The sequence below is a fragment of the Nomascus leucogenys genome, chromosome 11, assembly GCF_006542625.1.
Source record: "Nomascus leucogenys isolate Asia chromosome 11, Asia_NLE_v1, whole genome shotgun sequence".
In the NCBI taxonomy this organism is placed as follows: Eukaryota; Metazoa; Chordata; class Mammalia; order Primates; family Hylobatidae; genus Nomascus; species Nomascus leucogenys.
In genome coordinates this window covers 29,313,259-29,341,061 of record NC_044391.1, presented here as the reverse complement: position 1 = coordinate 29,341,061, position 27,803 = coordinate 29,313,259, and the positions used below count along the sequence as shown (strand labels likewise).

General features: G+C 38.6%; 1 long non-coding RNA gene across 1 annotated transcript; it reads left to right on the top strand.

Annotated features, from left to right (window-relative positions):
* Window positions 1-20: 20 nt before the first annotated feature.
* Window positions 21-18,854, top strand: LOC101178760. The gene is made up of 5 exons (XR_001116513.2): window positions 21-229; window positions 10,137-10,235; window positions 12,743-12,890; window positions 18,000-18,037; window positions 18,203-18,854. It is a non-coding gene; the product is annotated as an uncharacterized LOC101178760 (long non-coding RNA).
* The last annotated feature ends 8,949 nt before the right edge of the window (window positions 18,855-27,803 follow it).

Genomic DNA, 27,803 nt, shown 5'->3' with positions numbered 1-27,803 from the left:
CCCCGGCACCGCCTCCCAGCGCCCAGGACCCGGCAGCTGCCGCAGTGAGCATTTCCATTGGCTTAGGCGCTCCCCACCAGAACTCGAGTGATTGGTTCTGGAATAGGAGTGAGAGAAGCAGTGTCCAGTGACAATGATGCCTCCTACTTTGAAGGCGGGGCGTGAGGGGTGGCAGCGTGAGGTGGGGGCTGTGCGCGCAGGGAGGAGCGTAAAAGTTGACAGCCTTGAGGTAAGAGCGAGACTAGGAAAGTGGGACTGTGTATGTCCTGCGCGTGTCCCGACACCCCCAGACAGGCAAACGCCCCGCTAGGCAGGTTGCAGGGGCTCCACCCTCCTGGGCCGTCTGTATGACTTGAGACAGAGGACACATGAGGCAAACTTTAATTTGCAAGTACACCTGCATCCGGTGGGATGTTTTAGTTAGAACCAGAAGACTGGATCTCTTCCCCTCTAATTTTAGTAAGCTGAGTTTTCGTGACCAGTAGCCTTATTAATCAAAAGAACTTCTGGTGATCAGGAGAAATGTCTGGAACCTGAATTGAACAAAGTAAAATACTTTTACAGCCTAACATTTGTAGTTATGCAGTGAAAAGAGATTATCAAATTCTATGTTCCAAGATAATAACACTGAATAGCAGGGGTCAACAAGGAATTTTATGTCATTACACCATCAGTTAGATATATTAATGAAGGGCGCCCCTGCCTTTTCCGAAGCAGATAGCTTCTTGGGAGGAATAAATACCAGATGTAATGTAATAATCCATTGTGGTAAATTTGTTTTTTATTCTGCAATGAAACTGAAAGGGTACAAAGATTTTGGATGACTATCAAAAACTTAAATTTACCCCACAGTAAACCAAGATTTTAAACCTTAATCAGGAGCAATTAATGTAAGGATCTTCATCGGATAACTTTCATTAATTTTCAAGAGGTTAAAAGAGAAGCAGAATGTCAAATTGGTCTACTCGTGGTGTCTGCCCACATTGACAAGCTTCCTCTGATTTCAGGCACTATAGGCAGGGGTCACTTTCACGTACAGGAGCCATCCTTCTTTTCTTCCTTTTGTGTTCAGACCAGAAAGCATACTAGGTTCAGTAAAAAAATTGATGAAACTCAATAAAAATACAAAAATTTCATGCGGTACTTCAAGTAAAACTAGCGATAGTTCCTCACTTTACCACATATTATAATAATAACTAACATTTATTCACCATGTGCCAGCCGCTATTCTAAGAACATTATGTGTGTTAATTCATTCAGTCCTCATATAATCCACAAGGTAGATACTATTATTATCCTTACTGTGGTCTCAGTTGTGGCATAAATAAGCTGTCTTGCCTGAGATCACATAGTTAGTATATGGAGAGCTAAAAATTTCAGCCAGACAGACCAGCTCAAAAGTCTTGAGGAAGCCTTCTGCTATAGTACCTGGCAGCTCAAAGCTGTGGGGTACATAATTTGTAGAGTATTTACAATGGCCCACAAATCTCATCTGTGAGATAAGTTGCCATCAGTTCAAAGGAAATTTTACAAATGAAGACAGACCACTACTTTTTTTTTTGTTTTCCAGAATAACATATATTTTAATTATGAATAAAAACTTTACTCTTTCAAATTGTATATAATTGGCCTATCTCATTAATTTAAAAACTGCATTATTTTGTGTGTAAAAGAATGATAAATGATTTCTTTTCAGTGACTTTTTTCAGAATAGCAAGAACAAAAATCTGACAGATTAAAAATATGTAAAGCTAGCTAGGTGCGGTGGCTCACGCCTGTAATCCTAGCACCTTGGGAGGCCAAGGCAGACGGATCACTTGAGCTCAGGATTTTGAAACCAGCCTGGGCAACATGGCAAAACCCCATCTCTACTAAAAATACAAAAATACTAGCCGGGCGCGGTTAGGGAGGCTGAGGTGGGAGGATCACCTGAGCCCAAAAGGCCAGGAGATCAACGCTGCAGCGAGCCTTGATCACACCACTGCACTCCAGCTTGGGTGACAGAATGACACCCTGTCTCAAAAAAAAAAAAAAAAAAAAAAGAAGAAGAAGAAGAAAAAAAGTTAAGGTTTTTCTTTTACATGCTGGTAAATTTCTGAGTTGTTGCTTTGATTACAGCATAGTTGCATTATAGAAATGTCATCTCTAGCTACTCCTAAATATATTTATGGAACAACCTCAACACATTAGGTTACAATAATTCTAAATTTATACTAGGTGACAATCACAATGATCAATACCTAATTTGGATCTAAAACAACACACCTAGTCATATTTTAAGGACTTTCTGTGTTTGTTCAAATCTACCACAGCTGACTTAGACATCTAAAGCAGATCTAAATAACCCACACAGAGAAACAGAGAATTAGTATGATCTTAAAATACTATTTTCAGTTACTAGTAAGTCATTATGACCAATCTAGAAGTTCAGTCATTTCTCTTTGCTATAGAAACCTTGGTTGTCTCTTAAACCTTTATTCTCATGAAGTAAGTACTGATCTTCATATTTAAGGAATACAGGCTTCAAACAAATCAAAGGTGGCCTAAAATAAATTAAACTCAGTGCCTGCTTTCAAATGTCCATTTGTTGAGTTCTTGATAATATTTTATTCTTATTGAGGATAAAGTAAGCTCCAAGGATATATAGAAGCTTTAAGAAAATGTTCTTAGTAAATTGGAAACCCCCTAGAATGGGATGTGGATTGCTAGGCTAGAAGAGCGTTGTTATGCTACTATGCTAGCTATGGGGTAGTTAGGCCTAGTGCCGATTTTCTATATTGGTTGAATGTAAGTGTAACAATCTCTGAAAATCCTATATAAGACTTAATGTTAACAATGACCTCTTACTATGTTGTCCTGTGTAAAGAAGACAAAATTGAAGGCACAATTTTGCAACATGAGAAATACTTCTGTTTCAGTAGACCCATGCCATGGCTATCTGTGGGACAAGGATCTACCATTAGCTAATCTGAGGTAGAATTCTGTTCTATTTACTTCTTAGTGCAAATATGGTAATAGACTACATTTTAGGTTAAATTAAAACTTGGAATCATTGGTTACATACGATTTATATGCAGCCCCATGTGGAGAGATCATAAGATGAAGAAGCCACAGAGCCCACAGAGCTACCAAAACCTTCCTCTTCTAGCTCCATCTGGGTTTGCCTGGCTGAGCATCCAAGGCCCATCTAAATCTGAGAGGCAGTCCAGGCTGTCAGTATTTGCAATGAGGTCATGGCTGGGAGACAACACTAAACAGATCTGCACTGATGTTCATCTTAAGCTGATTAAACTCTCTTGTAAATTGATTCCTAATAGAAACAACAACAAAAAAGCCTTGACTGAATTTTTGTGCCTGGCAGATGCTTAAATTAAACTCCTTACTGCTTGTGACAGCCTACGTGCACCTTTGCACTAGGTGTTCCCTCTGCCTGAGAGGTTCTTGCCCAGATATCCACATGGCTTGCTCACTCATTTCCATCAGGTCTTTACTCAAATGTCACCACCTTTATGATGAGAGCTTTCCTGAACACTTTTTTAAAAATTGTAAGCACCCCTTGGCTTTTCCTGCTCTTTATCCTACTCTTTTTCCAGAGTACTTATCAGCATCCAAACCTAATATATTATAATTATTTTTTGTTTTGTCTGTCTAGAATAGAACAGCCATGAAGTGAAGACTTTTTATCAGTTTTATAACTGCTGAATCTCCACAACAGTGCTTAGTGTATGGTAGATGATCAATAAATATTTGTTTAATGTTGTTAAGAGTGGCAAATTTTAGCCAGTGTTTATCTTATGAACTAAAACTTGTGCTTTTCCTCAGGAAAAAAAAATCTAACAGGTGTATCTCTGCTACAAAAGCATAGTCGCAGAGTAGAAAAATATCTGATGTGGCTACTGTAAACCACACAGATATTTGTATTGAAGCTGCCATTCAAAAAGATAGAATACCTTGTATTATGGTTGTTAGACCTAGTGGCTCCTGGAGGCTCATCAGAGCTTGAAAATGGAAAATGGGGGCCAGGCGTATTCCCAACTACTGACAAGGCTGAGGCAGAGGACTGCTTGAGCCCAGTAGTTTGAGGTTACAGTGAGCTATGACTGCGCCACTGCACTCCAGCCTGGGTGACAGAGTGGGAACCTATCTTCAAAAAAAGGAAAATAGAACTGGCAATGGAGAAAAGGCATTAAAAAAAAGGACAACTGAAATAAACAGAGAAAACTGAAGAGGATCACTTAAGGAGTGACATCTGCCGATTGGTATTTAGTTCTATCTCACTATTAAGAAGAGCTATTTTCAAGAGGCCTGTGTAAAGGAACTGAAAATAAATGATAATTAAGTAGACAAGACTATTATATGTAAATAATGAAAACTTTGTTTCTAAAAGAAGTTCAGAAGAAGCAATAGTAATAGATATTTTATTTTTAACTGGTAAGGTCATCCAGAATAAGTGTACAGTTACTTCTCAAAAATAGAAAACAGTAATGAAAACCACTGGTTTTTCAGTTTTCATCTCCATAGCAGCTCCAATCGCCAACTATGATGCCAGTGGCACCTCCAATGCATCTTAAGCTGATGCATAATACTCTCACCATTTAACTAAAAGACTATATTGTATAAAGTCAGCACATTCACAGGTAAAACTTGGGGGCCAAAGAACTATAAATATTCTCTTTCCATGCTGTGACATTCTATTTGTTTTAGTCCCAAACAGAGTGTTCATAATACCTGAAAGCAACAGTAGTGCTATGAAGGGAATATGTTCGATTATCATAATGTTATTTTTTTAATGAGAGTTTAAAGTCATTAAAGTATGTCATAGGTTTCTTCCTATGTGGTCAAATCTTATTTTTTGCCACATGAGTAAGTGTGCCGAGGGACTGTTGTTAGGGTGCCATCAATTCATCAGCAGTGCTGGACTAGAGAAGTTTCTTTTTATTATTTTAAACTTTTTGAAACACAATTTTCAGAGTGCCCTACTCAGCATCTTATTGAAAAGGTCCATATTAATGCCCCTAATAAGGCTAAATGGGGGCTTAGTAGCAACAATACTAGCATCAAGCCATAGCAACTCCTTATCAGGTTAATTATTGAATGTTTTTGAAGTGTCAGACACTGTTTTACATTCAGTAGGGTTTACCTGTTCTCACACCTTGGTAAATAGGAGTAAAAAGATATGCTGACAAAGCTAAAGCCATATCTACAGATTTGCCTTACATAAAAAAGATGTAAATAGAGTATTATGGAAGTGAGGGAAAGGAAAGCTCACTTGAGAAAAGGCTTCAGGAAGAAGAGTATGAAGAAGTCATGTAGGTAGGAATGCACAAAACCAGGCAGAAGATGACCGAACAGTTTGCCTTTGGCTGATGGTTAATGGAAGATAAGTCTTAGCCTGTTGATGACAGGTCATGAAGGCCCTTTGTTGCCAGGTAAGGTCTGCACTTTATTGGATATGCAGTGAGGAGCTGTTGAAGATTCTTGAATGGGTGGAGAGAACATGAGTGGAGCTGTGCTTTATGAAGATTAATGCAAGAATAGCTTAAAACATGAATTAGAGATTGATGGTTGGAAGATGATGTAGAAGGTTTAGAGAATACTCCACATTAGTTTAGGTAGCTTGAGTTAGGGGAATGACAAAGGACATGGAGAGTGAAATAAGGTGAAAGTCGTGCTCCTTCTCAGCTGATGATCATGTGGACTTTGAAAAGAGAACACCGGACAGTTCTGAAGATTCAAGCTTGGATGCCTGAGAAGACAGTCATGGCTTTAACACAAACAAGGCAGCTAAGAGAAGGAGGAGGTTTGGTGAAAAGATAATGAGTTCAGCTATAAATAAAATAACCAGAGAATATTCAAATGGAGACAGCTTTTAAATGACAGTGAAGTTGAGAAGACAAGAGATACAGATTTGGGGGCTATCCATGTCCATATGGTAGTTGAAGCCATGGTCACAAATGAATTTGGCAAATGAGAAAAGCATAGAAATGAAAAGAAGGTGAAAAACAAAATTGTGAAAATTTATACATGAGTCATGGAGGGAAAAGTAAAAAACAAAACAAAAAAACCGAAAGAAAACAATACTAGAAAAGAAGGCAGGGCAGAAGTACTCCCTAACAAAATAGAGTTCAGGGTCTCAGAAAATAAGTTTGGTAGCTGCTTCGTGGGTCATCTGACAAACTAATATCCCTCTTCTCTGAAAACCAATCCTCCCTCAACACATAGAGGGTTTGGGCCTGACAGCTATGTATGTACCAAATAACCTTGCCCCTCTGGCCATGGTTGATTTCACCTGAGTTCAACAACTGACTAAAGCTGGGCCAATTAAATTTTCTCCTTTGGGAATCTGAAATTAAGAAATAAAATGTTTTTCTATAAAGAATTGTGCATAGAGTGGCCATTTTCTGTCATGGGCACAGAGAAGCAGAGGAAACCTGCCTTCTGAGAGAAAAGAATGAAGTGACTTACAGAAAGAAGGAGAAATCACACCAGGTGACCAGAAAGAGGGAGAGAGCCTGAGAGGAAGTTCACTTTCCCATGATGATTATTTTGTTTCTTATGCATTTTATTGAATCCTCCAAAACCACCCTGACTCCAGACCCATTCCTGCTGATACATCTCCACTATAGTCCCACCATCAAATCTATGATTTTTTCAACATTTGGATCAATTTCTTTTTCCTTTCTGTACAGGTAATACATGTTCTCCTTTCCTATCAAAAGCCATCTTCTCCACTTCTGATTTAAATTCCGTCCCTCTTGTCTCTCAGAACTTCATTTCTGCAGTTATTATCTCCATCTTCTTCATCATCAAATTATTGATTTTTCCCAGTAATGTTTGAACATGCTGTTATGCCAACATTTCTTTTAAAAGGCAAAACAAAGATTCTTCTGCCATCCCTTTCCATCTGCGGTCCAAATTCTTTGATCTTGTCACAGCAACAGTTCTTGACAGAGATGTCTACATATTACTTCTGATATCCTATTTAATCCTATTAATCTACTATTTTCCTATTTAGTCTATTCCAATCTGGCTTCATGCCACTGAAAACTGCTAATCAATATCAACTGCCTCCATATTGCCAGACCCGGTGGATAGTTCTGGGATCTCTTCCTATTCCAGCTTTCAGCAGTTTTCCACATTGCTGGTCAGGCTCAATTCTTTAAAAAAAATCTCTTCTATAGGAGTCTGGGACACTGTACTCACCTGTTCTGTTTCCTACTTCTCTAACCACTACTGCTCAGTGCTCTTCAGGTTCTTCCTCCTCTAGTTCCCTCTAAAAATTGGGCTCTATTCTCTGCTTGCTTCTCTATAAACTCACCTTCTTGGTAATCTTAGACATTCTCATGGCTTTAAATACTACAAAATGCTGGCAACTCCTAAATGAAACTCTCCAGCCCAGACATTTCCTCCAAGATTCATATTTGCATATCCAGTTACCTGCTTGATACGTCAAGTCCCCATGAATACTTGAAATGAATGTGTCTAAAATGGGCCTAAAATCTTAATTTCCATATTCCTGCTTTCTCTTAACCTCTGAGAAAATTGTCCCCATTTTTCCCCATTTCAGTAAATGGTTTCACCATCTATTCAGTTATTCCAAACAATAAACCTAGACAATATTTTTGATTTCTCATTTTTCTTCCCACCATCACCCCCTCCAACCCATCAGCTAGTCCTCTCATTTGTTCTTAATAATTAGATGTCTAATCCATCCACTTCTCTCTATCTCTTCTGCTATTACATTAAGTCAAACTACTGTCATCTCTTACCTAATCTATTGCTGCAGCTACTCAACTTGTCTCCCAGCTTCTACTCTTGCCTTCTTTAATTTAGTTTCTACTTATTAGTCAGGGTAAACTTGGAAATATGTTGAGCCACGTTTCCTGCTTAAAAATGATAAGTGTCGGGCGGGCGCAGTGGCTCACGCGTGTAATCCCAGCACTCTGGGGGGTCAAGAGATCGAGACCATCCTGGCCAACATGGTGAAGCCCCGTTTCTACTAAAAATACAAAAATTAGCTGGGCATGGTGGCACGTGCCTGTAGTCCAGCTACTCGGGAGGCAGAGGCAGGAGAATCGCTTGAACCAGGGAGGTGGAGGTTGCAGTGAGCCGAGATCGTGCCACTGCCCTCCAGCCTGGCAACAGGGTGAGACTCCATCTCAAAAAAAAAAAAAAAAAAAAAAAAGATTTGGTTTCTTCCAATAACTTTGCAATGAAATCCAAATTCCTTAAAATAGCTTAAAAGGCCGGACCTGGCCTGACTACTTTTGCTCTACTCTTCTCCTCCCCTTCTCAGTTCTAGCCACAATGCCTCCTTTCACTTCCCCCGAAACACTCCTGCATGACCTGCATACAGGTGTATCCTCAGCCTAAATCACTTCTACCTCCCTGCTCCTCAATTCCCTTGAAATGCCATGTCTTAGAATGTCCTTCCTGAGTCCTCACCCATCACTAATAATCTATAATAATCTATCATTAAGTCAGTTTTTTCCATCTATTTTGCTCATTAAAAGTTGTCAATACACATTTGTTTACCTCCTAATGGCAAGTCTTTCCTACTAGATTGTAAAGTCTCTAGAGGCAGCAACCTTGTTTGTCTCTTCTGTTCACTACTTGATCACTTAACACCTATGTAGTTCCTAGGATATACCACGTGTTCAATAATTACTTGTTATAACTTTACTTGTTGCTGATGGCTTCATTGTTTATTATTCCAGTCCTTGTACAGTTCTACTATACTTTCTGTGGGAGAGTTTCCTATAGTGTTAAACTCAGATCCCTTTCGTCATGTCAATAATTTGAGTAGGTTTCTGCTGTTATGTCAAATGACCACTAATTGATGCAGCTTTTAAAAGGATAAGGTGATAAGCAATGTCACATGCTGCTGAATGGGAAAGCAGGTTAAGAGCTAAGCAAAAAGCACTGGATCTCATCACTGATCATCTTCAAGCCAATAGTGTCCATAAAATATGGCCCAATCGAAGCCAGATTACAACTAAGTTAACAAGATGAGTATGAAGGTAGATGCATCAATGCAGAATATTCCTTTTAAGAGTTTAACACTTAGAATAAGGCATGATATAAAATGGGATCTTGGGGTTGAGCAGAGCCAAAGAAAGTACACATTAGTTTAGTTTAAAAGAAAAGAGAGGCCAGGTGCGGTGGCTCACACCTGTAATCCCAACACTTTGGGAGGGCAAGGCGGGCAGAATATCTGAGGTCAGGAGTTTGAGACCAGCCTGACCAACATGGAGAAACCCAATCTCTACTAAAAATACAAAATTAGCCGGGCGTGGTGGCCCATGCTGTAATCCCAGCTACTTGGGAGGCTGAGTCAGGAGAATCGCTTCAACCCGGGAGGCGGAGGTTGTGGTTAGCCGAGATCACACCATTGCACTCTGTCTCAAAAAAAAAGAAAAAAGAAAAGAGAAAATATTCCTATTGATATACCCATAAGCTAAAGAAGCCAAAGGAGAAAAAAATCAAGAAGTGTTTGAATGGGGAGGAAGATTAATAGATTTAGTTTCCATTGGCATTAAAGGATTTGATCAAGAGCACAACATTGACAAAAAGGCACAATGTTTCCCCTTCTACTACAGGAAGGAAGGAGGATAAGAGGTCAAAAGTAACACAGAGTTTTGGATAGAGCAAAGGGAAGTTGAGTGTGGCCACTTCAGAAGGTAGCAAAGTCATCTGCAAACCAATTGTCAAGGAGAAGATCAGAATCTCTTGAAAGACTTTTCTGAACCATACTTCCAACCCTTCATTCCATCCCTTACCTCCCTGCCCAAGACTTGCTTTCCACTACCACCATAGCAGACACTCACTGCTACAAAAGGCCATAGTGGCTGATTAAGTGTGCCTTACTTCTTAGATGGTGCTATGGTTTGAATGTTTGTCCTTTTCAAAACTCACGTTGAATTTTTTTTCTTTCTTTCTGCCCCCACCCCCTCATGTTGAAATTTAATTGTCATCGTAATAGTATTAAGAGGTGGCACCTTTAAGTGGTGATTAGGTCATGAGGACTCTCCCCTTATGAATGGATTATTGCCAGTATCATGGGAGTGGGTTCACTATTGCAGGAGGGGGTTCACCCCCCTTATTCATTCTCTCTCTCTTTCTTTTTGCTCTTCCAGCATGTGACACCTTCTGCCATGAGATGATGCCACAATAAGAACCTCACCAACTGCTGGCACCTTGATACTGGACTTCACAGCCTCCAGAATTGTGAGCCAGTAAGTTTCTGTTCATTATAAATTACCCAGTCTGTAGTATCATTTTAAATTATCCAGCCCATGGTATTCTGTTACAGCAGCACAAAACAAATTAATACAGGTAGGGTGGAGTAGAAAACAGTGCAATCAGTGGAGAGTAAGATAGTCAGAAGCGAATATAGGGTTGAAGAGCTCTGGCATCATGAGGAATATGATAAGGAAACAAAACTGTATTTTCCAAACGTGTCAGATCATCAGGCATATCTGGGTCCCTTGCTAAAAATACAGATTTCAGTCCCCTTTCCTGGAGAGTCTAATTCAGCTGGTCTGCTGGTGGGAGGTTTAGGATTGTATAATTTTTAACAAGTTCCTCAGGTGATCTTTATGATCAGGCAAATTTGCAAAACAGTAGATTTGAAATAAATGAAAGTTTACCAAGTATAATTGCAGGCCCAAAATATCATCTCCATTTTCAGCCAAATACATAGAAACATTGATACCTGACATCACTTCATGGAAATTACCAAAAGAAAACAGCTTTTAAAATTCTACCTGTAGAATTTTTTTAAAAAAAATCTAAGAGGTCTATTCATTTCACATGATTGGTATCTAATTCTATGGTTCCAAATAATCTACAGTGGTGTTTAAAAATATAAGACTAGGTTATAGATTTTTTTTATTATAGCAAATTTCATTGAGGAAAAGGGAAATGGACCTGACTGGCTAACAGTTATTATTTATAATATAATAATGAGTCAGATATTTTAAAGCCTGTTCTGCTTCTAGTTTGCTTAGCTCCCAGATTAATAAACTAAACATAGTAAAATCTAAGAATGCAACTTGATCTTATCCATTCCTAACATTTTTAAACAAAATCTTGAGCACACTAGCAGTACAGCAGCTGAGAATAGATATGGGTCCTTGAAAAATTTCTTTCCATTTCCTCCTAGAAAAAGTGATTTGTATTGATAACACAATAGTCGCAGCCCAAACTGCTTTCTGGGACCACAAAGCCCCTCTAATTTGTACCAGTTTTTCTCCATTCTAGTTGGTCCTGACCATCAGGTATAAATTAGTGCTAAATCAATATTAGCTGATACGTCCCCAGGTGTGGGAAGTGAGGAAACCTGATCACATGAGCAAACAACCCTTCCTGGCTACAATTAAAATAAGGTGGTTATTATTATACCATGCGGGAAAAAGAATTTTTTTGTTGTTTGTTTTTTAATCAATCTTATGCCATCTTAATTTGTATTAACTTGATATAGTGATATCAGTCATCAGCAGTTAGAATCCATTTTTAGTTATAGATTTCCTACCAACCTTCACACTTTTTTTCATTCTTTTATGGGGCCTCCTCTTCCCCTTCCAACTTCTTCTCACCCCCAGCCATGCCATGTGCCTTGCCCCACACCCTTTTTCATTTCTAGCACTACTTACTTAAGTGGTTGAGTGGAGGAGCCCAGGGGAGTAGGTTTACATACCTGCTTTAATTGCTCACCTTGGGCGGAGCAGTGTCCTAAATAAACTTTAGTTTTGCCACAGCATCATTACTCAACAAAGTATTTTTACAAGTGTCACTTAATAATACAAAAATAAATAAGGCACTTAAACTTGTTATTGAGGAAAGAAGCTTTAGCTGCCCACTTTCTGTACTCAGGGTCCAATCTCGCTTCACTTCTTCTTAGAAAACTCTTCAGGAGTTTTCTTTAAAGAAAATCAGTTAGAGCGTAAGTGCTGTGAGCCAGGTCTAAGTAGCTTTACCCTTGAAAGGATTAGCTCCTTTGTTAATTATCAATAACAAGGAATTTTGTCATTTTTCTCAATACTTTCCAGTCATAACTATTCATAGTGTAACTATGTACTCAATGGTTTCATAAATATCAAAACATATATGTGTAATACTTAGCCATAGATGGGAAGAGAAACAAATGTTCAAAATTCCGGGGAAATGATGTGACTCTGCATGATTTTTTCCCTATTTCCTGGGTTTTACAGAAACTTCACAGAACTTTTAAAAGCGCTTTCACATCTATGGCCTTTTTGTTTCACCACAACAATTCTGTGACGTTAGAACATGTGTGCTGTCTCCATTTGACAGATGGGGAAATGGAGGCCCACAACCTTGGCTGGAGTCACAGATAGCACATGAGAAACTAGAAGCAGAAGCTAGGTCTTCTGATTCTTTCACTATAAAAATTGGGTGACTTTTTTCCCCAGTGTTTTTTCTTCACTATAAAAATTCCCTCTGTAGCAAGAGCCAGGGATATAATTGAGAGGCATGGATCTTTTCCACGTTGGTCTCTGAAAGACCTGTGAGCTAATAGTATATGCAAGAGAGGACACTTACTGCCTAAGAGATTGATTACCTACATTCAAGGCAACCCGATGATGCACCCTGATAAGAGAAGGGCCTGTCTAAAGGTCCTAATTTGTTTTAAATATCCAGAGTTCCTGATAGGAAGTCAGGGTGTGGTAATTATATATCTAACTTTTGGCTAATTGTCTCCATATCCTCACCTTCACAGATGTCTTTCAAGCATTGATAATTACAGCTTTCAGACCCAAAGCCTACAAATTCATAATCCACACAGATGACATACTAAAATCTACTCAAACTTCTAAGTGTGAAGACAATTTCAGGACTTACATTAAGAGAAAACTGCTTAAAAAGAGGTACCCTTTATTTCTATGTCATAGCTATACTTTACCACATAGATGTGAGATGGTTTCACGTTGATCTGAGGAAGTACACATAAATTCATTTGCCTCTAAATGTAATCAAAATTAACAAAACAAGTAACTAAAAAGAAAGAGTGTATAGATAATACCATAGGAGTAAAACTGACTCAAATTAATGAAACCAACTTGAAACAATGAAGGAGCTGCTTCTAAGTAAGATAAAGAATCAGAACCAAGAAATAAGTACAGCACAGAAAAGTAGTCATCCTTGTCATGATGGCCTACAAGTACAACCCGAGTTACTTACTTACGTCATAGAACTTACATCGTAAGTTCTTTTTAAGAATTCAAGCCAAGCATTGTGGCTCACACCTGTAATCCCAACAACTTGGGAGGCTGAGGCAGGAGGGATTGCTTGAGACAAGAAGTTTGAGACCAGCCTGGGCAACATATTAAGACCCCGTGTCTAAAAAAATAATTTAAAAACTTGCCAAGCATGGTGGTGCATGGCTATAGTCCCAGCTATTTGGGAGCCTGAGGCAGAATGATCACTTGATTCCAGGAGTTTGAGGCTGCACTGAGCTATGATAGTGCCACTGCACTCCAGCCTGAGTGAGATCCCATGTCTGCAAAAAAAAAAAAACAAAATGAAAAGAAGGAAAGGAGAAAGAAAGAAAGAAAGAAAGAAAGAAAGAAAAAGAGAAGTTAAGAGAGAGAGAAAGAAAGAAATTAAAATAAGAATCCAGCAAGTTCTTGCTATAGTGGCATCAACATAACAATAAATAAGGTGTACTCTTATACCTTACACCACAATCTCTATCACCACCCAGAGCAATTATAATAAATCCTGCCTAATTTGGGGTCCCACAATTTAGGATGGTCTTACATTTAATAAAGAATTATGAATGTAGATGCTAGAAAAAGTCAAATGATTTAGCTTTATTTAGTTTGCAGAAGAAGTTCAAGGAGGGCTTAGTCATGGCCTTCAGGTATATTTAGTGCCATAGATATTGGTGTTTGGGGATTTTTCATCATAGAAAGAATGTAAGGAAATTAATTAAAGATTTAAGAGGAACAAAGTAAATAAAAGCATATGCTCAGCATTCACACTGCTATGCACTCTATGTATTTTATCTCATGGAATCTTCACAGATACCCTGCAAGACTGATAGAAACCAAGAATGAGAAGGTAGAAAAGTCAAGGTCAAAGTCCAAGGTCAAAGTCCTTTACCTGGTATTTGGTCTTAGGGTTTGTTTACTTCCAGAGTCTGTGCTACAGGACCAAGTCACTGTAATGCTACACTGGGCAGTGTTATGAAATCTTCTGCTCTCATTACATTCAAGAATAGTTTCTAGAGACATATATCTAGGATAGTGATATAGTCCTATCTGAAAATAGAAAAATGGACTATATTCCTCTGAGGCCACCTTCAGCCCTGCAATTTTAGATTAAAATTCAGATCAATAGAGCTTTAGTCCAAGGCTTTTGCTGGCACATTTTTTTAATCATTAAAGATCTGAGGCCTATAGCATGAGTAAGACTTTAGCTATTTATATTTAAAGTTTCCTCCACCTACTTAAATATCCAACATTAAGAAATTAGTCTAATAGAGTATATCCATATAATGGAATTTTGTGTTATTGTTAGAATTATGTGGAAGAAATTTTAATGACATAAGAAAATGTCAATGATATATTGTCAAGTGAATTTGAAAAACCAGAAAAACCAAACTCAACTGTAAAGTATGTTTCTAATTGAATGTAAATATATATTTACACATGCATATATAAAAACAAGCGAGAGGACACATGCCAAAACATTAATAGTGGTTCCTTGTGGTTACTGGGATAAAGAATGACTTTTATTTTCATCTCTGGGCTTCTTTACATTTTTCTAAACTGAACATGTCCTACATATATTACTAGAAAGAATGCTTTGCACATACCACACATGTAAAATAATTTTCTGCAAAGGTTTTAAAATTTAGAATAGAATAACATTGTATTAGGAATGGAATTTTGTATAGGGTGGGGAAAATTTATTAAATAGCATAGAGCCCATTGTTAGCAGCAAACTGTCACTCTGTCCAACACTGGGAATAAAATTAGCTTTTCATATAATTTCTTTCTTTTTTTTGAGATAGGGTCTCACTCTGTTGCCCAGGCTGGAGTGCAGTGTCACAATCATGGCTCATTTCAACCTCTCTCTCTCAGGCTCAGGTAACCCTCCCACCTCAGCCACCTGAGTAGCTGGGACAACAGGCATGCACCACCACACCTGGCTAACTTTTGTATTTTTTGTAGAGATGGAATTTTGCCATGTTGCCCAAGCTGGCCTTGAACTCCTGACCTCAAGCAATCCGCCCGCCTCAGCCTCCCAAAGTGCTGGGATCACAGGTGTGAACCGCCACATCTGGCCATAATTTCTTATTATGCTAAACTATCATATATAACTACCAGAATTCTTTTAGCCCTTGCCTAAAACCCTCTACTCAGAAGGCACACAGAAGACACACAGCTAAGCACATGATACGATGTGTATAAAATGAAGATAATAATCATACCTGGCTCATGGGGTTCTTACATCTTATGATGTAAATAAAATAATACTTTTAAAGCTAGGCCTAGCTTAGTGCCTGGAACATAGTAAGCACTCAATAAATGTTATCTTGGTAGTTATGTTCTTATTGTTAGCTAAAGAACAGAAAAATTCTACAAAAAAAATGGTTGTTGATCTAAGAATTTCCTATCAGCCACCTGGCACACATACTTCATTTTAAAATAGTCTTGCAGTTAATGTAGATGGCATCTAAAGGAATCTTTGACACATTGTAATTATATAGCTCATTTTATTCTCCATACTTATCAAGGTTTTAATGAGTAATGAAAACAGGAAATGAAGCCATAATATAATTCAATTTTTTAAAATCATTTTTCCTGTTTATATTACCAAAAATGTTTGCAATATCAATAAAATGTTAGAGCTTTGTAATTACAATGTTATTTGAATTTTTATTTTTATGTAATTATTTATTTATTGGATTTGTCTCTCTGAAGATAATTTCTTATTTTTATTTGTGATTAAAAGCAGCTTTGAATTTAGCTATGTCCTTTACTATAATACAAAGAAAAAGCACATCTAAGTTCTTTGCAAATATCATTGTCCATTTGGACATGCACACACACACACACACACACACACATCACAAACTTGTCTCAATATATTTTATTTTCTATTTTTTTGAGACAGAGTCTCACTCTGTCACCTAGGCCGAAATGCGTTGGCATGATCTTTGCTCATTGCCATTTCCGCCTCCCAGGCTCAGGTGATCCTCCCATCTCAGCTTCCCTAGTAGCTGGGACCACAGACGCACACCACCACACTCAGTTAATTTTTTGTATTTTTGGTAGAGATGGGGTTTTACTATGTTGCCCAGGCTAATCTCAAACTCCTTAGCTCAAGTAATCTGTCTGCCTTGGCCTTCCAAAGTGTTAGGATTACAGGCGTGAGCCACAGCACCCGACCTCAATACATTAAATCTACATTTGGTGAAATTGGAATGGCTAAATGTCCCACATTTTTTAAGGGAAATCATCTTAGTAGGGGGTCACATTTCTTGCTGAGGACGCATTAACCTGATGATTTCAAAGAATATGGTTTGGGTCTGGCATCACATTTCAAGATCAAAAATACAAACCTCAGTTACCTAGTAAGTGAAAGATCTACAATTATAACTGATAAGAAAGTGGTTCAGAAATATGAGTAGGATTTTAAACATTTAAACTTAGACTTGTTTGTCTCCCACTCTAAGAAAAGAACTATTTTTATGGGGGGAGCAAAAAAACCCAGATGACTTAATGGGAAATGTTCTCCTAAATTGCAGAATAAGGGTGTCTTCTGCCAAAAGCAGTCATTTCAGAAATGCCGTTAGGGACTATACCTCACATATCAACTTTGCTCCTTTCTATCTCATTCTTAGACCATCTTCTCAGAAGCCCTTGTATGTTTCCCTCTAGGACCATTCCTAATTAATGCCTTCTGTATTCCACCTCCTTTAAGGCTAGTCAAGCTTTTTCTGCTTTTTCAGCAAAAAGTTTTTTCTGGGTTATGTCAAGCCTTGCCCAGCCTCATTGATATGGTTTGGATCTGTGTCCCCACCAAATCTCATGTCAAACTGTAAATGTCAGAGGTGAGGCCTGGTGGGAGGTGATTGGATAAGGGGGCAATTTCTCATGGTTTAACACCATTCCCCTTGGTGCTGTCATTATGATAGTGAAGTCTCATAATATTTGGTTGTTTAGAAGCGTGTGGCAGCTGGGCACAGTGGCTCACGCCTGTAATCCCAGGACTTTGGGAGGCCAAGGTGGGCGGATCACCTGAGGTCAGGAAATCGAGACCAGCCTGGCCAACATGGTGAAACTCCATCTCTACTAAAAATACCAAAAATTAGCTGGGCATAGTGGCGAGTGCCTGTAATCCCAGCAGAAGGCTGAGACAGGAGAATCTCTTAAATCTGGGAGGCAGAGGTTGCAGTGAGCCAAGATTGTACCATTGCACTCCAGCCTGGGCAACAAGAGCAAAACTCCATCTCAAAAAGAAAAAAAAAGTGTGTGGCACCTCCCCGCTATCTCTCTCTTCCTTCTGCTCTGGCCATGTGAAGTGCTTGCTTGCCCTTTGCTTTCTGCCATGATTGTAAGTATCCTGAGGCCTCTCCAGAAGCTGAGCAGATGCCAGCATCATGCTTCCTGTACAGCCTGTGAAACTGTGAGCCAATTAAACCTCTTTTCTTTATAAATTACCCAGTCTTCGGTTCTTTATAGCAATGCAAGAATGGACTAATACACTCATCTAGCTTGTTTTCCAGCTAACAGGTTTATTTTTGGCCCAAGGAAGCAGGACACTGGGGAAGAAGGGGAGGTGCTCAGAGGTGGCTCAATAAACCATAATCATTTAGGACATAGCTGGGTAAACTGATTCCACCAATGATGATAGGATCCCATACTTTCTTGCAGAAGCTCAGTGTGATTCTTTAACTTAATCAAAATTTCACATTTTAAACATTTATTTTATGTTTCTTTCCGTTTCTATCACGTGCTTTACAGATAATCCATTTTAAAGCAAGAAAACAAGATAATTCAAGGTAAAAATTCGAAGGGGAAAGGATGGGAGTCTATGAAAGGTTGTTCCCTTACCTTCTCCCACTTAGAGCTAATTTATATTTGACCAAGTAGTGGTTCTATGTATATATTCCAGGTAGCAGATTACTCTTGTGGATAAATGGGGGATATCTTTTTCTCTTCCCTAGGGAAAAATGTATGACTCTAAATTTGGAAACCAAACAGGATCTGCCAATACGGGGCAGAATGTTAAAAAGAGGATGAATTTTGATTTCAGAAAATTTAGAAGAGAATGGATTTCTCAGGCAACTGAAAGAACATATTTGGATCTGTTAAGACTAAAGGAGACTTCAAGAGAACTGGACTTTGTGTCGGACAGACTGTCTGTGACAGGGAAAAAACCCCTTCTGAATGATTAGGAACGAACCAGTTAACTGGCTTGAGTTTCACATTCTTCATCTGTAAAATCTGGTGATTAGACTGGCCCAGCAAAAGATACAATACACATAAATTGGAATGAATCTGCATTTTCCAAGCCTGATGAATTTATTAAAACTGAATTAAGTCACTAACTGGCAGCCTGAAGATGAAAGGAAAGAACTCAGTCATGCTTCTTAAGGTAAAAGGGCAGTCTAACTGAGAATTTTGTTATCTCTGAGGACAAATTACAACGAGATAAAGACACTCAAGATCACATGGAAGGCTTCTGCTCCCACTGAGAGACTGCAATGTAAGGTATGGAAACAGAATATTCTCTATAGAAACATACATGTTAAAATATGAACACTTTTGTTCTTATTTCAATCCAAAAATAAATAAATGAATTAAATGTCGAAGATATCCATTCTAATTTGGGACTTCTCTGTTCATAACCTATTATGCAGTGGGCGCTAAAAATCTGTTCATGGTATATGACTGAATATTGTCTATGAAATGTGTAGGTGTTAAATAAATGCCACGGTTTATTTATTATAAGAAACTTTTTTACGTTTTAACATCTCTGAAATGTGGATAAAATTTTATTTTATTTTACTTTATTTTATTTGAGATGGAGTTTCGCTTTTGTTGCCCAGGCTGGAGTGCAACGGCAGGATCTTGGCTCACTGCAACCTCCGCCTCCCCAATTCAAGCGATTCTCCTGCCTCAGCCTCTCCAGTAGCTGGGATTACAGGCCCCTGCCACCATGCCTGGCTAATTTTTGTATTTTTGGTAGAGATGGGGTTTTACCATGTCGGCCAGGCTGGTCTCGAACTCCTGACCTCGGGTGATCCACCTGCCTCAGCCTCCCAAAGTGCTGGGATTACAGGTGTGAGCCATTGCGCCTGGCCCTGAAATGTGGATACAATTTTAAATGAATGGCTTGTTGTTGTTTAATTGGCAGCATCTTTTTTCTTGGCACCACTTAAAATAATGGCACAATTTATGATGGTGTCTTAGATTTGATGAAGTATTTAATCAAATCATGAGGTATTTGATGAACTCTCTTCAATAGGGACATCATAGATGTTTTAATATTTGTGAATTATCTTAGGATAAGCTGGAAAATGCTAAAGAAAAATTCATTAGAACGTCTGGTCTTGTGAGCAAAAAGGAAAAGCATTGTCAGGAGGAAGTTCTTGGGTAAAGACAGTGAGCTTAATGACATCCATAGTGACTTAGGTCTGGCATCTAACTCAGCTATGTCTTTCCTGCCTCACTCCCAAACCTCATAAAGCTGGGTCTAGTCAGTTTCAGTCCCTTTGTATTGTGCTAGGATTCAATGACACACTGCAACCCCTGGAAAAGATTCATTTACCTTAATAATGTCCATAATAACAGATATAATACATTTTCTAGGCATTATATTTATCCAAGGTTTGACTATAAAAGGTCTTGTACTTTTAAAAGACCTATAACCTCATAAGATTCATCTAAAGTAAATGCATTTTTTAAAACATAACTAAAGTATTTTTGTCACCCTATTTATATCAGCCCAAAACAGCATCAGTTCTTCAACAAGGGCTTCAGAGATCTTAAGTTAAAGGACAAAGCAGTCAATTAGTTAGTACTATGGAAGATTTAAACCCAAAACTTACTGTTTTAAAAAGATGAATATATATACACACACATATCATATATAGGTATGTATATAAGGCTTGGAAGGGTGTGTCAAAAGTTTTTACTTTGGAATGAAAAGTATCTGAGTTTGTTTTTTCCTCTTCTGTGTTTCTAAATTTTGCCATAGTAAGCATGTATTGCATTTGCAGTAATTTTAAAAAGCAGTAAGTATGATAGCATTTCCCTTCCCCCCCGCCTTTTTTTTTACAGTTAAACAGTGGGTACTGTAAGGTACAGCTGGCATAGTTAAGGATGTATCTTCAAAGATGCATTGGCTTAATTTTTTTCCTACAAAGTTACAGGCACCATCCAGTCCAGCCACAAAGCCCAATTTAGAGTTAGCCGTACATGAGGCAGTGGGGGCCCACAAGCTAATGTATAAGAAATAATTCTTCCCTCCCTATTGATAAACATGGTGACTTCTACACATTTTTATGTGTTGGACAATATATGCATACACTTGCAATTTGCCTTCTCTGACCAATGCATAATTTTATTTTTCTTTGTTTCGCATACAAATATACATAACAGTTCTATTTATAATACCCCTGAACTGGAAAGAAGCCAAATGTCCATCAATATGTGAATGTATAAATAAATTGTGTACTATCCATACAATAAAATACTACTCAGCAATAAAAAGGAATGGACTACTAGTACAGGTAACAACAAAATGCATAATTTTCTTGACCTGGGTTTTCTTCAGATTGCTGGAGCTGGAGAGTCTTTTATTTATTTGATGTCACTTCAGTTTGTTAAAGGATAAAACCCTTTTAGTACAGGCTTTTCTCCTACCATAACCACATTTATGCCAAATTTAAAATATTGGTAAGCCTATTTGAAAATCAGTTGTAGAATAAATAAAATGTCCTCTTTTGCTTAGCTATTAACATGATTTTAGGCTGCTGTGCCTCCTTTACCACCATGTATTTGGTAGAAAATTATATTTCTGCTTTTTATATTATTCATAAATAAAAGTCAGTATTTCTCAGTTCTTTGCTTCTTCAAATCATGTTATTAACATTTATTGAAATATAGCTCTTTCTTCTTTTACCTTAGGTGTATAATCTCATCAACTTTGCAGGAAAAACAGATACCCTTAAGGTCTGAATTGGTGTTTGAATAGATAAGCTCACTTTTAGTCCATGTCTAATAATATTACATTATTGTTTAGGAAGAGATAGCAAGTTATTTCTTAAAATTTTTATATACTCTTTCTGTCATCGAGTAACAACTGAATTATCCTACTGATAATAGGATTCATATAAAACTGTGGATGATGTCTAGCTACTCTATTTTTGCCAAAAGGAGAACACAGATAAACATTATGCCATGGCCAGCATTTCAGTGACTTTAGGAACTTATATGCAGTTAGCGCCTCTTCACATACTGCTCAGAAAGCATGTTCTCCAGTGATTTCAGAGGGAGGACAAGAGGGGCTCCAAAGGAGAATTTATAGGATGTTTGTCAAATTTGGGGCAATAGAGCATCTCTAAGTCTCAGTTTCCTCCCTGGTGAAAGAAAGATGATAATTCCTTCCTCACGGGATGGTTGTAACTACTAAATGGGATGATGCAGTTAGACAAAAACAGTTTGTGAAGCACTATGTTGGTATTATTATTATCGCACAAATACGAACAATGAGCATAGTAGGCCAGACCTTATTAAATTCAGTACTTTAGATTGTGTATAAGCACACAGAGTAGCCAGGGAGTAGGCTCTGGAGAGGGGTACAGACGGGACAGGCTGAATGCTATTAACCCTGGAATTACAAAACCCACTGCCAGAATTTCCTGGTTTGCAGTACCGTTCATGTTCATTCAAGGTAAAGGGCGCACTCTGCCTCTCTCATAGCAAAGGAATTCCTCCTCTGGCAAAGATGCTGATGTCACTGATGTCACACAATTTAGTATCAGTAAACATGGGCATAGTAATGGAAAGGAGGAGGTTAGCATTCTCTTGAGGGAGTTCAAGGAAGCTTTTCCAACTGGGAATTGAGGTTGGTGGGGAAATACGACTTAAACAGCTAACGGGCATTAACTAAATACACCACAACAAAGGCTGGCCAGATAAAACATAGATGAACTATCCCTGTCTCCACGTGCACACCTAACACCTGTTAACATAGCAATTGTGCACCCCAAGTAAGAGAGTTAAAGATAACTGATTAGATGATTCCATTGTCCTGGGTAGGAAGATACCTGGTAGCTGAAAAGCTCTGCTCTATTTTCTGTTAGCAGAGATTCTGCTACCATCATCTTCTTGTTTTGCAGCAACAGAGACAAAGAAGATTTTCCTGAGCAGCATCAGTAACAAAGAAATGAGACAAATTATTAAGAAACTGATGGGCATTCATTGAAGAGCAACAAATATATTTATAAGTCTGAAGGGACTGCCTTCAGAGGGAAGATGAAAGAGACAAGTCTCCCAGCATGACCATGTGGCTCTAACGGGACTGGCTCATTGGCAACAAGTACTTGAAGGGTGTAAATAGCGGGGACAGAGAGAAATTATTTAGTGTCCAAGGGGACAGCAGGAGGAGTGATGGAAATGAAAGTCAAAACAAAGATGATTTAGGCAGCTGAACGAGTCACATGCCCTAATGGAGAGATCTGTTATAGGCTGTATGGCATCATCCCTTGGGAAGGGTGGAAACCCCATCACTTGCGCCATTTACAATTGGAAAAGGCATTAAAAAGTAGATCAGCCTGTTGGAGAGGGAAAAAACACCGCAGGTCCTCAGAGAATCAGTGGGATTACTTAATAGGTCTTTTCCATCTGAAATTACTGTGATGTAGTTTGTATGCTTGGGGACCTGAGGTGCTAGAATAATTTTTCCATCATTTGGGCTTCTTTACTATTACTACAAGGCCTCAGTGAAGAAATGATAAAAGGTCTTTCTGCATTGTAACTGGAAGCCCACAGTGTACTGATGCTTTAGTATGAAGGCAGAACTGACTACGATAAGTTTCACATTGTGATGTCGGTGTAAATAAATACAAACGCAATACCAATTAAGTCTCAAAACAACATACATATATTGACTGAGACCAAAGGCAGAGGGAAAGGACCTTTGTCACAGTTAGATGGTGGCTGAATAAATGAAAATTCAAGTAGTTTATTCTCTCATCTAGAAAAATACATGTCTAAATACTTAGAGTCTATCTTTACAAAAAAAAAATAAGAAAAAAATGGCCTTAAAACTATCAAGAAACATTTACTGTGTAGGAACTTTAGGACCCACATTTTGAATGTGTGCTGTATTTCTGTCCACAGCTGCAGTTGTAATTAGCAACTGACACATTCTGAAACCCATGGTGGCCCAGAAGAGCACATATGTGCACAGGCTGTGCCAACCTGGGGCAATAACTGCAACTGAAAGGAACGGGCACAGCTTGGTCAGATGGAAACTGGGGCAGGCAGAGAAGGGCTGGTGTTACGGTGATTACTAGAAGGAGCACAGCTGTGACCATCTCAACCCTTCTCAGCCAGAGGATGACACGGAAGCAGGGGACAAAAATGGTAAGAGGGTGACAGGAGGGAGAGGCAGCAAGAAAGAAAGCAAAAGAATCCAGAGAGGGAAACCCACAGATGCAAGCTCTTCGCAGGTGGAGTATATCACAGATTCTGATAAAAATATTGTATGTGGTTGAGCACAAGTGAAACTTGGTGTTCTAGAAGACTGAAGTTTGCAACAAACAAATTCAGGGTTTGACCTACACCTGACAGATATAGGTCAACCCTCATCCTGCTGCTCTCAGCAGCTGTAGCCAATAGGAGACAGTGCTGCCCAGCATGCCGGTTTAAGCTGCTGCTAATAGAGGGAAATCAACCTAACCCCATATTTCCTGCCTCTGCAGTCCTCACTTGTCTATTCATGGCCAACGCAGGCGCAGGCAGAGCTGCTGGCTTGCTGTAACTGCTGGATGACTGATAAGTGGAATCTGGTGCTAGCATATATATTCCCATCTCATCTAGCTAAAAAATCTTTTGTAAAGCCTTTTAAGGGAGGACCATTAAAATTCAATATTCCCTCATTAACCTAAATGCTTTCTTAAATTCATATAACCAGAAGAGACTTACTAATTCTTCACACCAACAGAACTTTAGAGATGTTTAGAGAGAGGAAATTCCGTGACAGAGGCCTATTTTTGAAAGGATACAGCAGAGGTTAAGTGACTTATTCCATGTTACTTAGAGGTGATAGTTAAGACAGAAAGAGAACTGAGGGAGTGGTCTGAGATAAGTGAGGAAATTATGAAATTAAATCTGAAGAAAGAACATCATCACCAAATCACATTGGGTTAAATATCTATTGGAAATCCCAGTTCAGTAACACACATTCCTTTATCCTACATGTTCAGAGTAGTGTTAAAAGTGACTTCAGATATTTCCTATGCTCATGTTTTTTTAAAAAATGTCCAACCATTCTCCTCAATGAACATGACATTAAATCAAGCTAAGTCCAGTCACATGGCCTCAACTTTACTCACTAAAGCTAGCAGGCAAGGGCCTAGTGAGTTGAATTAGAGGTTTAATTAGAAGAACAAGCAATAAATGCTAAATGTTCTGTTGCAACTGTGTAACTTTCTGTGGGATTTTATGCCTTGTATCTTTTTTCCTGAATTCCAGACCAGTGGGGCTGCACTAGAACCCCAGAAGCAGAGAATTCCATAATTCAGACTCTTTGATTCAGATATTTTTCTTTTCATCACCTTGAGAGAGCAAATAAATCCCCCAAACTACTTTTCCCGCCTCTCAAGCTTCTAGAGGATATTCTTGACTGGAATTTGTCCACGTTCTTTGTGTTTAAATAAATGTAATTAGGCCTGTTTTTAAACACTATGGAAAATATTAAAAAGAAAATAAAAATCATCTATAAACTTACCACTTAGTGGCAGCCACATGAACATTTTTGTGTTTCCTTATTTCTACACATATGTATACTTTCCAAAATTTGTCATAAATGTTTTAAAGGTGCTTCATATATTGCCAAATTGCCCTCCAGAAAAGTTAAATCAATTTATAATCCATTTTCAGTGAGTGGTGTAATTTTTAAAAGCCAGCTTTAAATTTGAGTTGAAAAATGATGCCTCACAGCTGTCTTTATTTTCTTCTATCTCCCTCACTCCTAAAGTTTACTATTTGTTTCCTATGGTTATGGCCAGTTACAGTGGACATTGTGTTTCACTCCTCAACAACAATGTAGTTTCTGGAATTGACCCCAGCTCTAGGAATGAGTCCTGATTACTATTGAACCAAGCATAGTAATCCAATCTCTTTGGCTCGTGAAAGGTTCAAAATCAAAACATAGCATTCCTGTGACAGGAGATTTAATCCAGGTTGGTCCTAATCTGAGTCAATAAGGCTGAGAAGAAGCACTTGTATTTTGTTGCTAGAAAAGAGATTCTACGGCCTGGTGTGGTGGCTCACACCTGTAATCCCAGCACTTTGGGAGGCCGAGGTGGGTGGATCATTTGAGGTCAGGAGTTTGAGACCAGCCTGCCTCTACCAAAAACACACAAATTAGCCGAGCATGGTCCCGCGTGCCTGTAGTTCCAGCTACTCGGGAGGCTGAGGCAGGAGAATCGCTTGAACCCAGGAGGCAGAGGTTGCAGTGAGCCAAGAAAAAAAAAAGAGAGAGAGAGAGATTCCACTTCTCCTCTGATGAATGTGAACAGGAAAGCGTATTGTCCCCACGTGCTGCTGGGTGTTATCTTGTGAACCTCAGAGAAGTCAACCTGACTTTCTGGTTACATGCAAAAATATATTATTTCCTTAGTGTTTAGGTTAGTTTGATTTGGGCTTCCAATTTTTACAGTGAGAAGCTGTCAGAACCCTTTTTCTTTATGGGATTTTTTGGAGTTTTTTATTTTGTTTTTGCCAATTCCTATTAGGCATTATCAGTATTTTTATTGTTGATGTGGTAAGAACTCTATTGAGGGTGTAATCTTTTTTGTCTGTATATTATGACTATGTCTCCAAGTTTATCGCTTGTTCATTATTTGCTATGTAGTCTTATTTAATGCAGAGAAGAATATAGTCTTAATGTAATTAAATATACCAGTATTTTTCTTTGTGATATATTCCATTGCTTTTACTGTTATTCATTCAGTAATAAGTGTGTGTGTGTGTGTGTCTGTGTGTGCGTGTGTGTGTAGCAACCACAAGGTTCCAGGCTATAATACACAAGTGAGCCAAAAAAGATACAGTGCCTGTCTTATATCCTAGTTTATATCCTAGTGGGGGGATTGAGGGTAAAGCAAACATTAAACTGAAAAGCCACACAAATGAGTGTGAGCTGCCAGTGGACAGATCCTACAAAGAGAAGGTACACAATATATGAGAACTCTAGTAGGAAAATTAGGCCTAACTAAGGAAATCAGAGGGAGCTTCCCTGGGGAAATGTTGATTGAACTATGAATGATGAAAAGGAGTTAGGTAGCTGGGTAAGGGCATTACAGGCAGTGGGAACCAGAGGTGCAAAGGTCCTGCTCAGGAACAAGAACAGGAAATATGAGGGATGAAAGAAAGTAAATGTCACCAGATCCTGAGAGGGGCTTGCTATAAGATGAAGCTGGAAATGTTGAGAGTTTGGGGGATGGAGCCGGGAGAAGCCGACTATGCAGGGTTAATAAATCCATGTAAAAGAGTTCTGCCTCCTTCCTAAAATCTATGGTGTCATCTTTGACAACCGTATTACCTTTACCCCCAACATCCGATTCTATCAAACCCCCAAATCCTATCACTTTTGCTTTCTACATATCTCTTTAATCTATCCACTTTAATCTGTCCATTTCTCCTCATATTTACCAACACTGCTTTAGTCCATTCTATCATCATTTCTGCTTGCACTAATGGAACAGCCTCCTCATTGATCTATTTGCTCCTACTCTTGCCCCAGTTTAATCCAGTCCATGGTAATGAGAATTCAGACCTGACATTGATAGCATTTGATGACATAAGATAACATTAGAAGATCTAATGTACAACAGGAGGGCTCCACGAAATAATATTGTACTGTACTTGAGATTTTCCCTAAAAGAGTAGATTTTAGGTGCCACACACAAAAAACAAGTAATTATGTGAGATAATGGATGTTAATTTGCTTGACTATAGTAACCTTTTTACTTTCTATATGTATATCGAAATATCATGTTGTACACCTTAAATATATACAGTAAAATTTTTAAAATAAGAAATGCAAGAAAATAAACTTGTTAACAAAAAAGAAAGGAAACACTGACAAAGAACCAGTTTGGATTTTTGTTAGTTTGTTTTTTGAGAGGAGACAGTATGCAGTGGGCAATTCATGAGCTCAATCTTGGACCTGTTGAGTTTGAAATGCTCTTGGGATGTCCTGGAGAAGAAGCCAGGTAGGAGGTGAATGCTAGGTGGATATCTTCTGCTTTCCCACAAAGAGCCACCCTCCGCCCTTCTCTATTCTGCTGTATCCAGACAGACTGACCTGTATGAAATGCATCAACATCCCATGTATCCTCAGCACCTGGTTCCCATGTTCTCTTTCTTCTAGTTAGGTTCAGCCAATGGGAGGTAGAAGCAGAAGACTGAAGGAAGAGCGTGGAGGCCGATTATTTATTCCATATTATCTCCATACTGCATTCTCTCTTCCTCTTACTTCTCCTGTCCCTCTTCCCCACCTTCTCCTACTTCTACCACTCCTTTGCCACC